This window comes from Theropithecus gelada, chromosome 10 (assembly GCF_003255815.1).
Source record: "Theropithecus gelada isolate Dixy chromosome 10, Tgel_1.0, whole genome shotgun sequence".
NCBI classification, from domain to species: domain Eukaryota; kingdom Metazoa; phylum Chordata; class Mammalia; order Primates; family Cercopithecidae; genus Theropithecus; species Theropithecus gelada.
The window spans coordinates 73,331,484-73,347,490 of record NC_037678.1 but is presented as its reverse complement, the minus strand read 5'-3'; the positions used below and the strand labels follow the sequence as shown (position 1 = coordinate 73,347,490).

The 16,007-nt window shown below is 39.8% G+C and overlaps 1 protein-coding gene across 1 annotated transcript in view; it reads right to left on the bottom strand.

Moving 5' to 3' along the window:
* Nucleotides 1-12,177: 12,177 nt before the first annotated feature.
* Nucleotides 12,178-16,007, bottom strand: part of LOC112632490 — a 60,161-nt gene continuing 56,331 nt past the window's right edge. Inside the window, exon 5 of the mRNA XM_025398146.1 lies at nucleotides 12,178-12,763. The gene's annotated coding sequence lies outside the window, so the exon portion shown is untranslated. The remainder of the gene's footprint in view (nucleotides 12,764-16,007) is intronic.

Sequence of the window (16,007 nt, the reverse complement as noted above, 5' to 3'; positions counted from 1 at the left end):
GTGGTGTGATCATGGCTCACTGCAGCCTTGACCTCCTGGGCTCAAGTGACCCTCTTACCTCAGCCTTCCAAATAGGTGGCTGGGACCACAGGTGCACGCCACCACACCCAGCTTTTTCTCTTCATGTTTTTTCTTGTAGAGACAAGGTCTCACTATGTTGTCCAAGCTGGTAATTATTATTATATTGTCAACATTTTTTGGCAATCATAATTATTACTGGAGCTGTTTAATCTTAATTACGTATTTAAGTACATTCAGTGCACACCACCAGGCCTTTTGTTTCCTGAAATCTTTGTTTTGACTTATCTCTTTATTGTCTGGATTTCCTAAATAGGAACTTTTTTTTCAAGAATGGCTTATTGCTGCTATGTTCCCTGAGCTCATACATGCTTGAGGATGTCTCTGATTTGCTATTATATACAAATGAAAACTTGGCTAGATACACAATTCTGGGATTTGCGTTCAGAACTTTGTAAACATTCCTCTACCATTTTCTGTCATTGGGTGTTAAAAAAATTTACATAGTGTGACATTGACTTGTTGGTATACTATTTTATAAATTTTAATATATCAGATAGTCACATAAGCATAGCAAGAATCAGAATACAAAATGGTACCATGATCCTCTGAACACTTTTAACGCTACCCCTTCAGAGACAAACCTTCCCTAATCCCTAGTCCTTGGAAACCAGTAATCTATTCTCTGCCCCTATAGTTTTGCCATATTGATGTCATATAAATGAATTTATACAGTATGTAACCTTTTAATGCTGATATGTTTTGTTCAGCATAATGACTCTGAAATACATCCATACTGTTGTGTGTATCAGCAGTTTGTTCTTTTTTATTGCACTGTGTTGATAATCCACAATTTGCTCATCAATTATTAAAGGACAGAGTAACTGTACCATTTTCCTTCCCATCAGCAATATATGAGAGTTCCAGTTACTTTCCATCCTTATCAGTACATGATATTAGATTTTCCCTTCTTGATTTTAGTCATTCTAATAGGCGTGTGATGGTTTCATCTTGGCTTTAATTTGCGTTTCCATAAGCACTTATGATGTTGAACATTTCTTCATGTGCTTATTTGTTAACTCATGTGTCTTCTTTGGTAAAGTGGCTGTTTAAATTTTTTTCCTTCTTGATTTTTGAGAGTTCTTTAAATATTCTGAAGACAAGTCCTTTGTAAAATATGTGGCTTGCAAATATTTTGTCCCCACAGGTAGCTTGTGTTTTCACTCTGTTAGCAGAGCAAACATTTTAAATTTTGATAAAGCCCAATTTATAAAAAAATTTTAATGGATTATGCTTTTGGTGTCATATCTATGAACTCTGTGCCTAACCAAAGGACATGAAGATTTCTCTTGTTTTTAGAGATTTTGTCTCAAATGTTCCATCTGCGATAATTTTGAGTTAATTTTATGTAAGGCATGATGTATAAGTTGAGGTTCAGCTTTTTTTTTGCACATAGATGTTCAATTGTTCCAACACTATTTGTTGAAGAGACTTTTTTCCATTGAATTGCTTTTGCAACTTTGTCAAAAAACAGTTGACCATGTTTATGTGTCTCTTTCTGTACTCTGTTCTGTCCCACTGTTATGTGTCTTGTCTTTTTGTTAATACCTCATTGATTTTATTACTGTACCTTTATAGCAAATGTTAAAATTGGGTAGTGTAAGCCCTCTAACATTATTTTAATCATCAAAATTATTTAGGCTCTTCTAATTCATTTGCTTATACATATAAATTTTAGAATCAGTTTGTCTACATCTACTGAAAAATTCCTGCTGTGATTATGATTAGAATTGCATTAGTTTGGGAGAATTGACATGTTAACTATGTTGAGTCTTTCAATCAATGAGTCTGGCATGTCTCTCTGTTTATTTAGGTCTTTTATCAGTGTTTTGTAGTTTTCAGCATACAGATTCCATATATGTTTTATTAGTTTTATACCAAAATATTTTACAATTTGAGGGTTTGTTGTAAATGGTACTGGTTTTAAATTTCCCGTTTCTAATTGTTCATAGATGGTATACAAAAATATGATTAATTTTTATGCATTAACCTTGTATTCTGTGACCTTGCCAAACTTACCTATTAGTTGCTTTTTCGTTTTTAGATACCTTGGAATTTCCGATTGTCTGAAACAATCATATTGTCTGGGAATAGGGGCAGTTTTATTTCTTACTTTCCTATCTGTATGCCTTTTATTTCTTTTCTTGACTTACTGCAGTGGCTAAGACCTTCGGTACAATGTGGGATAGGAGTGGTGATGGTGGACCTCCTTGCCTGGGTCCCAATTTCAGAGGAAAAGCTCCCTCTTGCACCATTAAGTATTATGTTAGTTGTAGGCTTTTTGTAGATGCCCTTTATTAGGTTAAGGAAGCTGCCTTTTAATTCTAGTTTGTTGAGAGACATTTAAAAAAAAGGATGAATATTGAGTGTGGTCAAATGCATTTTCTGCATCAATTAATATGATTATTTGGTTTCCTTCCTTACTGTGTTAATATGTTAGATTACGTTGATTTTCAAGTGTTGAACTGTCATTGGACTCCCAAGATAAATTTCACTTGGCCAAAACATACATATATATATATATTTTTGTGTGTGTGTATGCATGTGTGGGTATGTGCATGTATGTGTGTGTGTGATTTGCATATCCATATATACACAGTCGTGTATCACTTATCAATGAGGATACATTCTGAGAAATGTGTTGTCAGGTGATTTCATCACTGTGTGAACATCATAGAGTGTACTTAAATATACCTTGGTGGTATAGCCTACTGTACACTACTATGTGTGGTATCGTTTATTGCTCTGAGGCTACAAACCTGTGTAACACGTTACTGTACTGAATGCTGCAGGCAGTTTTAACACAATGGAGTTTGTGTATCTAAATATTTCTAAACATAAAAAAGGTACTGTAAAAATATAGTATAAGAGGTAAAAAAAAAAAAAAGTACACCTGTATAGGGCATTTCTCATGAATGGAGCTTGCGGGACTGTAAGTTGCTCTGGGTGAGTCAGTGAGTGTTGAGTGAATGTGAATGATATTACTGCACATGACTGTGAACTTTATAAACGCTATATACTTAGGCTACAAAATTTATAAAAATCATTTTTCTTTCTTCCATAATAAATTAACCCTTAGCTTACTGTAACTTTATAGACTTTTTATTTTTATTTATTTTTTATTTTTGAGATGGACTTTCACTCTTGTTGCCCAGGCTGGAGTGCAATGGCGCGATCTCGGCTCACTGCAACCTCAGCCTCCCGGGTTCAAGCGATTCTCCTGCCTCAGCCTCGGGAGTAGCTGGGATAACAGGCATGTGCCACCACGCTTGGCTAATTTTTTGCATTTTTAGTAGAGACAGGGTTTCTCCATGTTGGTCAGGCTGGTCTCGAACTCCCTACCTCAGGTGATCCATCTGCCTCACCCTCCCAAAGTGCTGGGATTACAGGCGTGAGCCACTGCGTCTGGACTATAGCCTTTTTAATTTAAAAAACTTTTTGACTCTTTTGAAAGAACAGCCTAAACCACATTGCACATTTGCACAAAAATATTTTATTTCTTTATATTTTTATTCTATTCACTTTTTAAAAATTTTTATTTTTAAAAACTTTTTTGATAAAAATTAAAACATAGCACCTATATTAGCCTAGGGCTACACATGGTCACGATCATCAGCGTCACCGTCTTTCATTTCACATCTTGTTGCAGGGGGAGGTGTTCAGGGGCAATAACACACATGAAGCTGCCATCTCCTATGACAACAGTGCCTTCTTCTATGATACTTCCTGAAAGATTTGCCTAAGGCTGTTTTCAAGTTAACTTTAAAAAAATTATTTAATTTAATTTTTATTTTATTTATTTATTTTTGAGACGGAGTCTCGCACTGTTGCCCAGGTTGGAGTGCAGTGGTGCAATCTTGGCTCACTGCAAGCTCCGCCTTCCGGGTTCATGCCATTCTGCTGCCTCAGCCTCCCGAGTAGCTGGGACTACAGGCGCCCGCCACCACGCCTGGCTCATTTTTTTGTATTTTTAGTAGAGAGGGGGTTTCACCTTGTTAGGCAGGATGGTCTCGATCTCCTGACCTTGTGATTCGCCCACCCCGGCCTCCCAAAGTGCTGGGATTACAGGCATGAGCCACCACGACCGGCCTAAAGTTAACTTTTTAAAAATAAATAGTAGAAGTGCACTTTAAAATAAGGATTAAAAATATAGCATAATAAACACATAAACCAATAACACAGTCTTTTATTATCATTACCACATATTATGTACTGTACGTAATTGTATTGCTATACTTTAATATGATTGGCAGTACTGTAGGCTTGCTTATGACAGCATCCACACAAACATGCTAGTAAGGTGTTTCACTATGACATTAGGATGGCTATAACATCGCTAGATATTAGGAACTTTTTGTCTCTATAATCTTATGAGACCACCGTTGTATACTTGGTCCATTATTGACCAAAAAGTTGTTACATGGTGGATGACTGTACATGATTTGCTGATATTTTGTTGAAACCATATGTATGAGTTTGGAGTTATATTGTTGAATTTTTTTAACTATTAATATTAATTTAATTTTGTAATGGACATGGGAATATTTAGGTCATCTGTTTCTTCTTGGGTGAGTCTTGATAGTTTGTGGCTTTCAAGAAATTGGCCCATTTCAGCTAAGTTGTCCCATTTCAGCTAAGTTGTCAAATTTAAGTGGATAGAGTTGTTCATAGTATTTTTTATTATCCATTTATGTCTGTGCGGTCTGTAGTAATATTCCAATACTTTTACTCTAGAGATTGGTAATTTGTGTCTTCTCTATTTTTCTCAGTCTGGCTAGAGGTTTATCAATTTTATTGATCTTTTCACAGAAACAGCTTTTGGTTTGATTGATTTTCTCTATTATTTTTCTGTTTTCAATTTCATTGATTTCTGGCCTTATCTTTATTATTTCCTTTCTTCTGATTGCTTTGGGTTTATTTTGCTCCTTTTTCTAGTTCTTTAAAGTGGCATCTTAGATTGTTGATTTGACACTTTCCTTCTCTTCAAATATAATTATTTAATTATATACATTTTTCTTCTGAACACTGCTGTAGCAGCATCCCACAAACTTTGAGATGTATTTTCATCTTCTTTCAGTTAAAAATTTTGTAATTTCCCTCGAGACTTCCACACTGACTTATCGACTATTTAGAAAGGTCTTTTAAAAAAATTTCTAAGTGTTAGGGGAATTTTCCAGATAACTTTCCTATGTTAATTTTTAATTTAAGTCCATTGTGTTCAGAGATATTCTAAGGATGATTTAAACTCTTTTAAACTGTTAGCGTTTGTTTTATGGCACAGAATATGATCTATTTTGGTGACTGTTCCTTCAACGTTTGAAAAGAATGTGAATTCTGCTGTTCTTGAATGGAGTATTCTGCAAATGTCAATTACATGAGTTTACTGACGGTGTTGTTCGGTTCTTCTCTGTTCTTGCTGATTCTCTGTGTACTTGTCCTATCAGCTCCTGAGTGAGTAGCGTTCACTTCTTCAGCTCTAATTGTGGGCTTGTTCATTTCTCTTTTCAGTTCTAGCAGTTTTTGCATCACATATTTTGAAACTCTGTTGTTAGATGCATACATCTTTAAGAGTGTTATGACTTCTTTCTGATTGATGCTTTTTCATTATTTAAAACCCTCTTGATCTCTGGTAATTTTCTTTTCTCTGAAGTCTACTTTGTCTGATATTAACAGAGCTACTCCAGTGACTTTTCTTTTTATTAGTATTTCCATGGTATATTTTTTTCATCCTTTTACTTTTCAATGCCTATGTCCTTATATTAAAAATGGAATTCTTTTAGACACTTATAGTTGAATCTTGTTTTTTTTTTGTCCAAATCTGGCAATCTCTGTCCTTTACCTGGTGTGTGGTGTGTTTAGACAATTTTCCTTTACTGTAATTACTGACACGTTTTTGAATTTAGGTCTACTATTTTATGGGTTGGGTTTTTTTTTTTTTTTTTTTTTTTTTTTTTTTTGGCTGTCAACTCTGTTTTTCTTTGCTGTATTTTCTCTTTCCTGGCTTCTTTTGGAGTATTTGAATACTTTTTAGTATTTCATTAAAATTTTTCTATTGTTATTTTGCTATATCTCTTTGTATATAGTTTTTAATGGTTGCTCTAGGGATTATAATATACATACATGACTTTACAGTTTACTAGAATCAGTGTTTTACCACTTCTGGTCTTATATGTAACTTTATCCTAAACGGGTCCCTGAGCCCTCCTATTATGTCGTATTTCTCATACATACTACATCTGTATGTAACCCAACCAAACAATGTTATAACTTTTTGCTTTCAACTGCCCTTTCTTTCTTTCTTTCTTTCTTTCTTTCTTTCTTTCTTTCTTTCTTTCTTTCAGACAGAGTCTCGCTCTGTTGCCCAAGCTGGCAGGCAGTGGTGTGATCTTGGCTCACTGCAACCTCCGCCTCCTGGGTTCAAGAGATTCTCGAGCCTCAGCCTCCTGAGTAGCTGGGATTACAGTCATGCACCACCACACCTGGCTAATTTTTGTATTTTGTTTTTAGTAGAGACAGAGCTTCTCCATGTTGGCCAGGCTGATCTCTAACTCCTGGCCTCAAACCATCCGCCTGCCTTGGCCTCCCAAAGTGCTGGGATTGCAGGCGTGAGCCACTGTGCCAGTCTATTTTAAAGTTAAGAGGAGACAGACAATCTATTTATCCAGATATTTACCATTCTTATTGCTCCTCCTTCAGTGCTCATGTTCCAAGTTTCCTTCTGGTATTATTTCCTTTCCTTCTGAAGAGCTTCTAATAGTTCTTTTAGAACAGGTATTCTGGTGACAAAATCTTAGTTTGCCTTCATCCAAGAATGCCTTTGTTTTGTTGTTACTCTTGAGGGATATTTTTGCTGGATATAGCATTCTGGGTTGACAATTCTTTTATCTCTTTAAAATGTTGTTATACCTTCTCTTGCCCTCTGTGATTCCTAATGAGAAATCTGCAGTCATTTGGATAATTGTTTCTCTATATGTCATACATTATTTTTCTCTGGCCGCTTTTGAGATGATTTATTTTTTAGACTGACATTCTTGCTCTGTTGCCCTGGCTAGGCATGATCATAGCTCACTGTAGTCTTGACCTCCTGGGCTCGAATGATCTTCCCATCTCAGCCTCCCAAGTGGCTAGGGCTACAGGCATGCATCACCACGCTGAGCTAATTTTTAACTTTTCTGTAGAAGCAGAGTCTCCCTATATTACCCAGTCTGGGGTCAAACTCCTGGTCTCAAGTGATTCTCCTGCCTCAGCCTCCCAAAGTGCTGGGATTACAGGCATGAGCCACTGTATCCAGCCAAGATTTTTTTATTTGTCTTAAACATTCAGCAATTTTTATTATAATATGCTTGAGCATGGATTTCTTAATTTATTCTGTTTAGGATTTGCTTATTTTCTTGAATCAAGTTTATGTGTTACACAAACTATGGGAATTTTCCAGCCATTATATTTTTAATACTTCTTTTTTCTGTACCACGTGATTTTCTCTCTCCTTCTGGGACACCAGTAACATGAAAGTAGACCTTTCTGTATTGCCCCGTAGGTTCCTGAGGCTCTCTTCAATTTTTCAATTTTTTTAAATTGGATAATTTCCATTAATCTGTTTTCAAGTTCACTGACTCCCCTCTGTTATTTTCATTGTGCTATTGAGTTTATCAAGTAGCCACATTTTAAAATTTTGGTTATTGTACTTCTCAGTTCTCAAATTTAATTTGGTTATTTTTTATAGCTTCTATTTTTCTACTGAGACTTCTCAGCTTTTCATTCATTTCAACAGTGTTTGCCTTCTTGGATTATAGTACCTTAAAGTCTTTGTCTAATCATTTCAACATCTAGACCCTCTTGTCATTGGCATCTGTTGTGTTTTTTACCTGAAATTGTTAAAGTTTTTCTTGATTCTTTATATGTGGAGTACTTTTTGTATTGTATCCTGGCCATTGGAATATCATGGCATGAGACTCTGGGTCTCATATTTGTTTAAATCCTATATAGAATGCTGATTATTATTATTATTTTTAGCCAGGAAATTGACCCACTTAGTTTTGGGCTACAAGTTTTGATCCACTTTCTGTGGGCTGTAGTTTCATTATCAGTTTAGTTTTCAACGGATTTCTGGTGCTAGTCAGATGTATTCTGCATATATTTATTGTCCATTGGCCAGCCTGGGATCTTGGTGGTGGTCTGTTCTCTAGTTCAGTTCTCAAAGTCTTTGGTATATGTTTAGGATTGGATGCATATATGCTTATTTCAGAGATAAGCCCAGGGATACATAGACTACTTTATTAGATCCCTTTCTTCAGCTGCCTTCTGAGGGTAAGTGGCAGAGAGAGAGAGAGAGAGAGAGCGAGAGAGCCATACATCAGCAGGTGAGCACCCAGAGCTGAGGATGATGAGAATCCCTAGCCAGTCTAGGGGATATTGTTTGAGCCCATGGTCAATCTGTGCTTGGTCTCCAGACTTCTCAATCACTTGTGCCAATAATTTTTTTATTTCCTAAACTAGGTGAGATCAGGTCTAGTAAAAGAGTTTTGAGTGATATGTATGCCTCTCGTGAGCATGGAAGCAATGGTGGTGAATGAGATTGTGGAACAAGAATGTGTCAAGAGAGAAGAAAAGAGAAGCCCATTTTAAAAGACAGATAGGAAGAGGAGCCCGTGGAAGAGAATGAGAGGAGTACTTAGAGACACAGGCGAGTTCTTTGTCACGAAAGCCCCAGAAAGAGAATGAGTCAAGAAATAGAGAGTAATTAACAGCGTAAAATACTTGTAGGGGATCAGTCAAGATAAGAACTGAGAAGGGCCCTTGGGATCTATCAGCATGAGGCTGTTGAAAAAACAGTTGTAGTTACCACACTAGAAGAGTCCTTTGAAATCATACTCTGCACCCTCTTCTGCAGATGAGGCGAGTGAGATAATGAGCTACTTAGTTTTTTAGTTTTGTTTTTTTAGGTGGCAGATAGAGAATTACAATAAGTAGAGGTCAAGGCTCTAAGGATATTTAAAGGTCACCTGCTCTGATTCCTTATCCAGTACTTGAGTCTCCTGTACAACAGCTCTCTGAAGCCTGTGCTTAAATATATCTACTAGGAGAGAACTCAGTTTCCAGTTCTAATGAGAGCCCTTAGTGTCTGATTCTTTACACCGTGTTTTCTTATACCACAGGGCAGGCACATGCCAGGAGATTGTCTGCATCCTAAGCTGATCCCAGAGGAAGCTGATTGGATTTGAGAACTCAGAAGATTCGGTCAGGTTTTGAGTTTTAAGAAGACTCTTGGCCAAAATGAAACCCTCTCCTCATAACTCCGGCCACTCCCTAAATAAAGACAAATCCTTAGGGAATTCCAGGACCAGGCTATTCCAGGACCAGCATAGCATTTCCACATGGGTGTTCACAGGCACCTCCAGCCCGCTACATGAAAAGGTGAACGCATCACCTTCCACTGCCAAAACCTGTTTTTATTCTTGAGACTCTGACTTCTCTTTCATCCAGGTGCTCAAGACAGAACTCTGGAGGTCTCCTTGACTCGTCTGTTTCCTCTATTCCTCATTTTAAAACGAATCATTGTTATTCTTCCCAGGCATCCCTGGAACTTGCCAATTTCTTCTTACTCCATCGTGCCTCTCAGGTACAGGCCACCATTACCTCCTGTGTGAACAATGATCAGCCTTCCAACTGGTTTCCTGCTTCCAGTGTCTTCCCGTATAACCTGTTTTCCACATTGAAGCCTGTGACCTCCATGCTCAAAATCCTTCAGTGCCTTCCCATTGCTCTCAGGATAAAATACAAGCTCCCTAACATGGCCAAGAGTTTGTCCTTAATTCTAGGGCCTCTGCCTGCTCTGTAGCCTCATCCTGTGCCACTCTTTCTCACTCACTTTTTGTACTTCCTTGACAAAGCCATGCTATTTTTCTCCTTTAGTGCTTTTCACTATTCCCATTCTTGGAGCTCCTTTTTGTCACCTTCTCTAATACTGCCTATACATTCTTAAGATCTTTGTTTGGATATCACCTTTTCAATAAAGCTTTCCTTAACTAACCCCTCTCCCCCACCATCCTAGGTAGGATGGTTGCCATCCCTGGCCTCTCACAGGTCCTTGGGATGCCTGTGTTATGTAACTTTTACTATTCTCTAGTTATCTGCTTTGAATCTTTCTCCCCATTTGACTGTAAGGCCCAGGAGAACAGGGGATATGTCTGCCCTCATTCTCACAGTATTTTTACTGCCTGGCACAGTGCCTAGCACACAGAGTGTGTTAAGTGTGTACAATTCTATGGTTTAATTATTTATTTAATGTTTTTGGTGTTGTTGGCACCACTTGGATGAAAAGAAGCTGGGCTCAGATGAATTAGTACACCAAAATTCTTGCTGCACCTTACAGAGTTCAGATAGACATCCTCTACATTCTCTGCTGTCCCAGGGAGTACTGAGTGTAACAACTGAGATGGGAGCTATTGCAGCCTCTCCAGAAGACCAACCCTCAAAAGTGTACCCCAGGAGGTCTCATTTCAATACCAAAATCTTCTCCCTGGAATACCAGTAAGCCCTATGGTGACATCAAAGCCAACCAGGTCTCTGATTAATTTGAGCTAATTACTCTTAGTAAATGTGATTCCAGCCCAAACACAAAGCTTTGGTGGCCTAATCATCCATTCACTCTTTATTCAGCAAATATTTAATGAGCACCTACTCTGTGCTATTCTCTGTGCTAGGTGCTGAGAACACAAGACAGACAGGGGCCCCCCTGTCTGTTAGTTAACATGATGGTGGTCACGTAGAGCATGGGGCAAGGGAGGGCTGTTAGATAAATAATTATATAGTGATTGTGATTAGTGCTATGATGTAAAAGTATTGGGTTCTCTAACAGCATATAAAGGGGGTCCTGATGTAGGTCTGGAGAATTGGAAAGGATTTCCCTGAAGCAGTGGCCTAGGTATACATAATTTTTGCCAGGCCATGAAATGAGCAAGGAGTGTTCCAGGTAGAGGGAGCAGCAGAGCAAAGGGACTTGGCAGTTGGGAAGGAGCATGATGCCTTTTAGTTGCTGAAGGAAGGCACATGGCAAAGCATTTGAGAGATGAGATGGGCCGAAAGAAGCTAGGGAAGAAATCAGGCCCAGAGCATGCCAGGCCTTGTAGGCCAGGTAAGGATGTATAGATTTTATCTAAGAATTATGAAAAGCTTTCACCAAGAACTGTTTGATCCTCTGAGGGAACAGGAGTAGTAGCTGCTGTCAAGTACTTGGCATTTAATTATTGTAATACCCATACATGGCAGGTGTGGTAGTTTTCAAACTTGGCTTTAAATTGACACTCCTCCCACTTAGAGATAGGGTGTATGTCCCCTCCTCTTAATCTGAGTGGGCTTGTGATGGTTTTGACCAACAGAGTGCAAAGGAGGTGACACTATGTGACTTGCAAAGCTAGATCATAAAAGGTCATGCAACTTCCGCCTGTTCACTGGAACACTAGCTTTTAGAATCCTGCTGGAGAGGCCACAGGTAAGTCATTGTTCCAGCTGAACCCAGCCTTTGAGGCAACCCTGCCTGGGACTATGTGAAAAAGCCTCAGGTTATTCCAACCCCCAGCCATTTGAGTTTTCCCATCTGAGACCCCAGACATCATGCTGCAGACACAAGCCATACCTGTTATGTCCTGTCTAAATTTCTGATCTGAGACTCTGTGAGCACAATCGAGTGATTGCTTTGTTATTCCACAAAGTGTTAATGTGGTTTAATCTGCAAGAATAGAGAGCTGAGACAGTTGATATATTATTAGTATTCTCCCATCTTACAAATGAGGAAGCTGAGTTTCAGAAAGATGAAGCAACTCGATTCAGGCCTTGCAGACAGTCAATGGTAGAGCCACGATTGAATCAAGGTCTGGTTAATTGCAGAGCCTGCTCCCTTCTGATGATCCCAGGTGACTCCTATACTGAGTAAGGCTCCCTGACAAACATCTCCCAAGCTCCCCCATTGCTGCCCTTCAATCTGGAGACCCACTTTGGTCAATCTAGATTTCAATTACTAGAATTTGGTCACAGAAACAGCCTTCGTGACACATTTGATTTACATTCTTTTCAAAGAATTGAAAGACATTCACTCTGCAATCACTTCTTTTCTGACTTTATTTTCCCCTCCACACCCACAGGCAGGAGCCAGATATTTTTGCCAAGCCTGGCAAATCTGCTTCTCTCCCTACATTGCCCCCAGTGCACCAATGCCAACTAGTCCCCTATTAAGTCCAAATCAGGGTTGTGAGAGGGCTGATTCAGCTCCCTCTCCCCACCCCCTGGGAAGAGTTAGGGATGAGCAAATCACTTATTGGAGTAATTCTGGGAGCTGAGGCAGAGCCATGGCTGGAAGCCACCCACTAACAAGAAACCCAGGACATCAATCAGCCAAACTGATTTTTCCGCTGCCGCAGCCATTTAAACAGTTATCTTTGCTCGAGGCTTTATCCAAAGTTACTCAATCAGTGGGTTCCTGGGCGATAAGTCACCGCAGCCTTACTGCACTGTCTCTGTGTCCTAGGGCTGCCTCTTTACTCACTTCTCGAGAGGGGTTGAAGTTCATTTGTTGCACTCTAAAAAGAAGAGCGCCTGCACTGCTTGCGCACATATTCTGGTTATAGCAGGAAGATGAAAAAGGATTTTGAGGTCTGCTGGGATATCAATACACTTCTCCTTTGACGCCCTGCGGAGGCAAGGGAAGGATGTTTTAAATTCATTTTGTAGCGCCCCCTGCTGGTCGCGTTGTCCAGCTGCAACAGATGCAAGATCCAAGCCTTCGAGGGAGCACCTTACAAGCCATTTGTGGAGTGGGGAGGGGAGCCCTTAGCCACACAATCTCCTTTTCCATTTTACATATGGAGAAGTTGAGGCCAGAAAGAAAAACATGATTCCCTCAAGGTTGAATAGTGAGTCAGTGCTATTGTTAGAATCAGCCTCTCCCAAGCTAGCGCCTTTTCTAGGCTCTGAGAGTGCCCAGCGCATAGTTAAGTGGCTCTGCTTGACAGCACAGCATGAAATTCGGAGGTCCTGGATTCAAACCTGAGCTGTGCCACTTAATAGCTGTCAATGAGAAGGGAGTTCTCAGAGACTCAGTTTTCTCATCTAGGAAATAGGGGTAAAATTAATCGGGGTAAAATTAAAATGGGTAAAATAGGATTTTGTGAGGATTCATTCATCCACACATTTATTAAAAACCTATTGAGTGTCTACTGTGGGCCATGCACCATGCTGGGTACTTGCGGTATAATGGTGAATAGAACATTGCAGTACCTGTTTTTTGCTTTGTTGTTTGTTTTTAGGGTGGCAGTATAATGAGAGTGTTAGATAACATATGCAAATACACAGCATAAATTCATTTGAGAAGGGCAACATTTTCCCTTTGATTCTCCACTTTCCAAATATCAGGAGGCTTGGGGCCTTGCCCTAGCTGTATCAATTTAGGAATATTGATGACTCGAAGAGATTAAGTTATTTAAAGGTCAAGACCACATAAATCTCTGTATTCTTCAGTATGCCTGCCCCCAGGATGTGCTCAGTAAACATTTGTTTGGTTGCATCAAAGTCCCACGTTCTGGCTTCCTCAACTCCCCGGCTGCAAGCCAATCGCTGTCCGTGGTGCTGAAAACCAAATTCCTGCTCCGGAGCATGAGGCGGCGCAGGTGCTGAGGCAGAAAATGGAGCCCAGGGGAAGTGAATAAAGAGAGGAAGAATGAGCCAGCTTTTCACTGACTATTAGTGACATCTTCATTCTGCCGCTCTTGGAATCCAAAGCTGATATTTCTTTTTCCAGATGTCCCCACTTGGCATTTCTTGCTAACTGGAAACACTGGGCAGATAGGTGATGCAGGATGATCATCTCTACAATGGCGGGAGGGAGAGGGTACTGGGAGTCCATAGCCCCATAAAGTCCTATTTTAAAGTGTTCTGAAAAAATGGTGGATTCTTTCTCCATATTCTTGCTGGGCAAGGAAAAGGCAGCAGTCATCGATGCCTTCTGCAGCTGCTTTCATCCATGTCTGTCACCCAAGAATGTAGGCAGCTCTGAGTCAGAACGGGCTGTGGAAGTTCTGACTCAGATACTCAGATGTATATGGTAGAGTCATATATGTGGTATACAGTAGCCCAAGAGAGATAGGTCTGGGATTAACAGGCTGAAACTGAGTGTTTCATTTTGACCCACATTTATTTCACGCATTCTATAAATATTTATTGAGTGCTTCCCATGGCCTGGAACTGTTATAGGAGCTACAGCTATACAGTCAAGTACAAGAAAGACAAGATTTCTGGCTTCCTGAAACTTACATTCTAGTGGATGAGAGAAAGAATAAACAAGTACACAAATGTGTAGAATAATTCCAAGCAAGAGGATAGATGATGATAGATAAGGTGTCTTTTAGATAAGGTGATCATGGGAGACCTCTTTGAGGAGGTGTCATTTGAGCACAGATGTGAATGAATTGAGAGAATAAGACATGCAAATATTAAGGGAGGCAGCTTTCTAACTAGAAGCAACAACAAGAGCAAACACCCTGAGATGGGAACAATATGCATATCCAAGGACCAGAAAGGGAGCCAGTGTGAGTGGAGCAGATTAGACATTAGGGGACACGAAGACCAGATCCTGTAGGTCTTGAGGAGGACAAAGCAGGGTGTCTGGAATATGAAAAACACAAAATGACAGTTACTGATGCACCTGCTATCATTTATTGATCACTGAGTATGCAGTAGACACTGTGCTAAGCATTTACATATATTAATTTCATACTTGCATCAACCCTATGAGGAAAGTGAAGTTATTCCTCTATTTCACTGATAAGAAAATTGAAGCCCAGAGAGATTAAGCAACTTGCCAAAGATCACACAGCTAGTCCAGGGCCGAGCCAGGCAGTCTGGCTCTGGAGCCCTTCATTGCTCCTAATCACTGTATTCTATTGATAAAAACATCATTACTCAGAGAGGTAAGTGAATTGCCTAGTTAGTTATACACAGGCCAGAAATGATGGATCAGACTTGAATCCTAGGATTCAGCCCTAGGGTATTTCCACTGCACCACACTGCCTCTTTCTGTGGTAAAGCAGAACAAAGGAGAGAGGCTGTTCTGTGACACCCCCACAGAGGCACGGAGCAATTTTAATGCTGCCAGCGAGCCCCATGGGGACTGTATTTAAATGATGATCTGCACTGTGCGGTTGTCTGATATTCCCTCCCACTCACCTTTCTCAAATGTGAAAACCATGTCACTCCATGCACCCTACCCCAACATGTAAATGCTTTACCAAGGAAGCTGAACCTTTCTGTATGGATTTGGGGTGTTGAGAAAGCTCCCTCCTTAAATGCCATTGTTTCAGGGGCTTGTAAAGATGACTCAGAGAGAGAGAGAGAGAGAGAGAGAGAGAGAGAGAGAGAAGCTGCAATGGAAAATTAATGATCTTATCTGAGATGGGACCCAGGCTGAAGGCTCAGCTTTAGGCTGATAAAGGTCCTTCAGCGAGGGCTCCAAGGAGTCCTGAGTTGTCACTGACCATTTATTTAAAGAGAACTCAGAAGCAAGGCTACCAGCTACTTCTATTCCCCACAACTCTTAATATTCCTGAGTGTGTCACAAAACTGGGAGGGTGTGGAGTGTGCATGTTGAAGGATGTATTTGCATGAGTGCTGCTCTTGTTTCTCTCTGTGTGTGTTTGTGTGTATTTGGGTGAGGTTGTGCTTCTGTAAGTTTGTGTGTGAATCTGAGTACTAGTGAGGGTCTGTGTATTTGGCCATGCTTGTGTGTGTCTGTTCAAAACCAGGTGTATGTATGTTTGTTTGGTGTGAATCTGTGTATCTTGGTCTGTGGCTACTTGTGGGTCTCTGGGTGAGGATCTCTATGAGGGGAGGAATCCTAGATGTTTAGTTAGAAATTGGCAAATGCAGGTGGGCTAGAATAA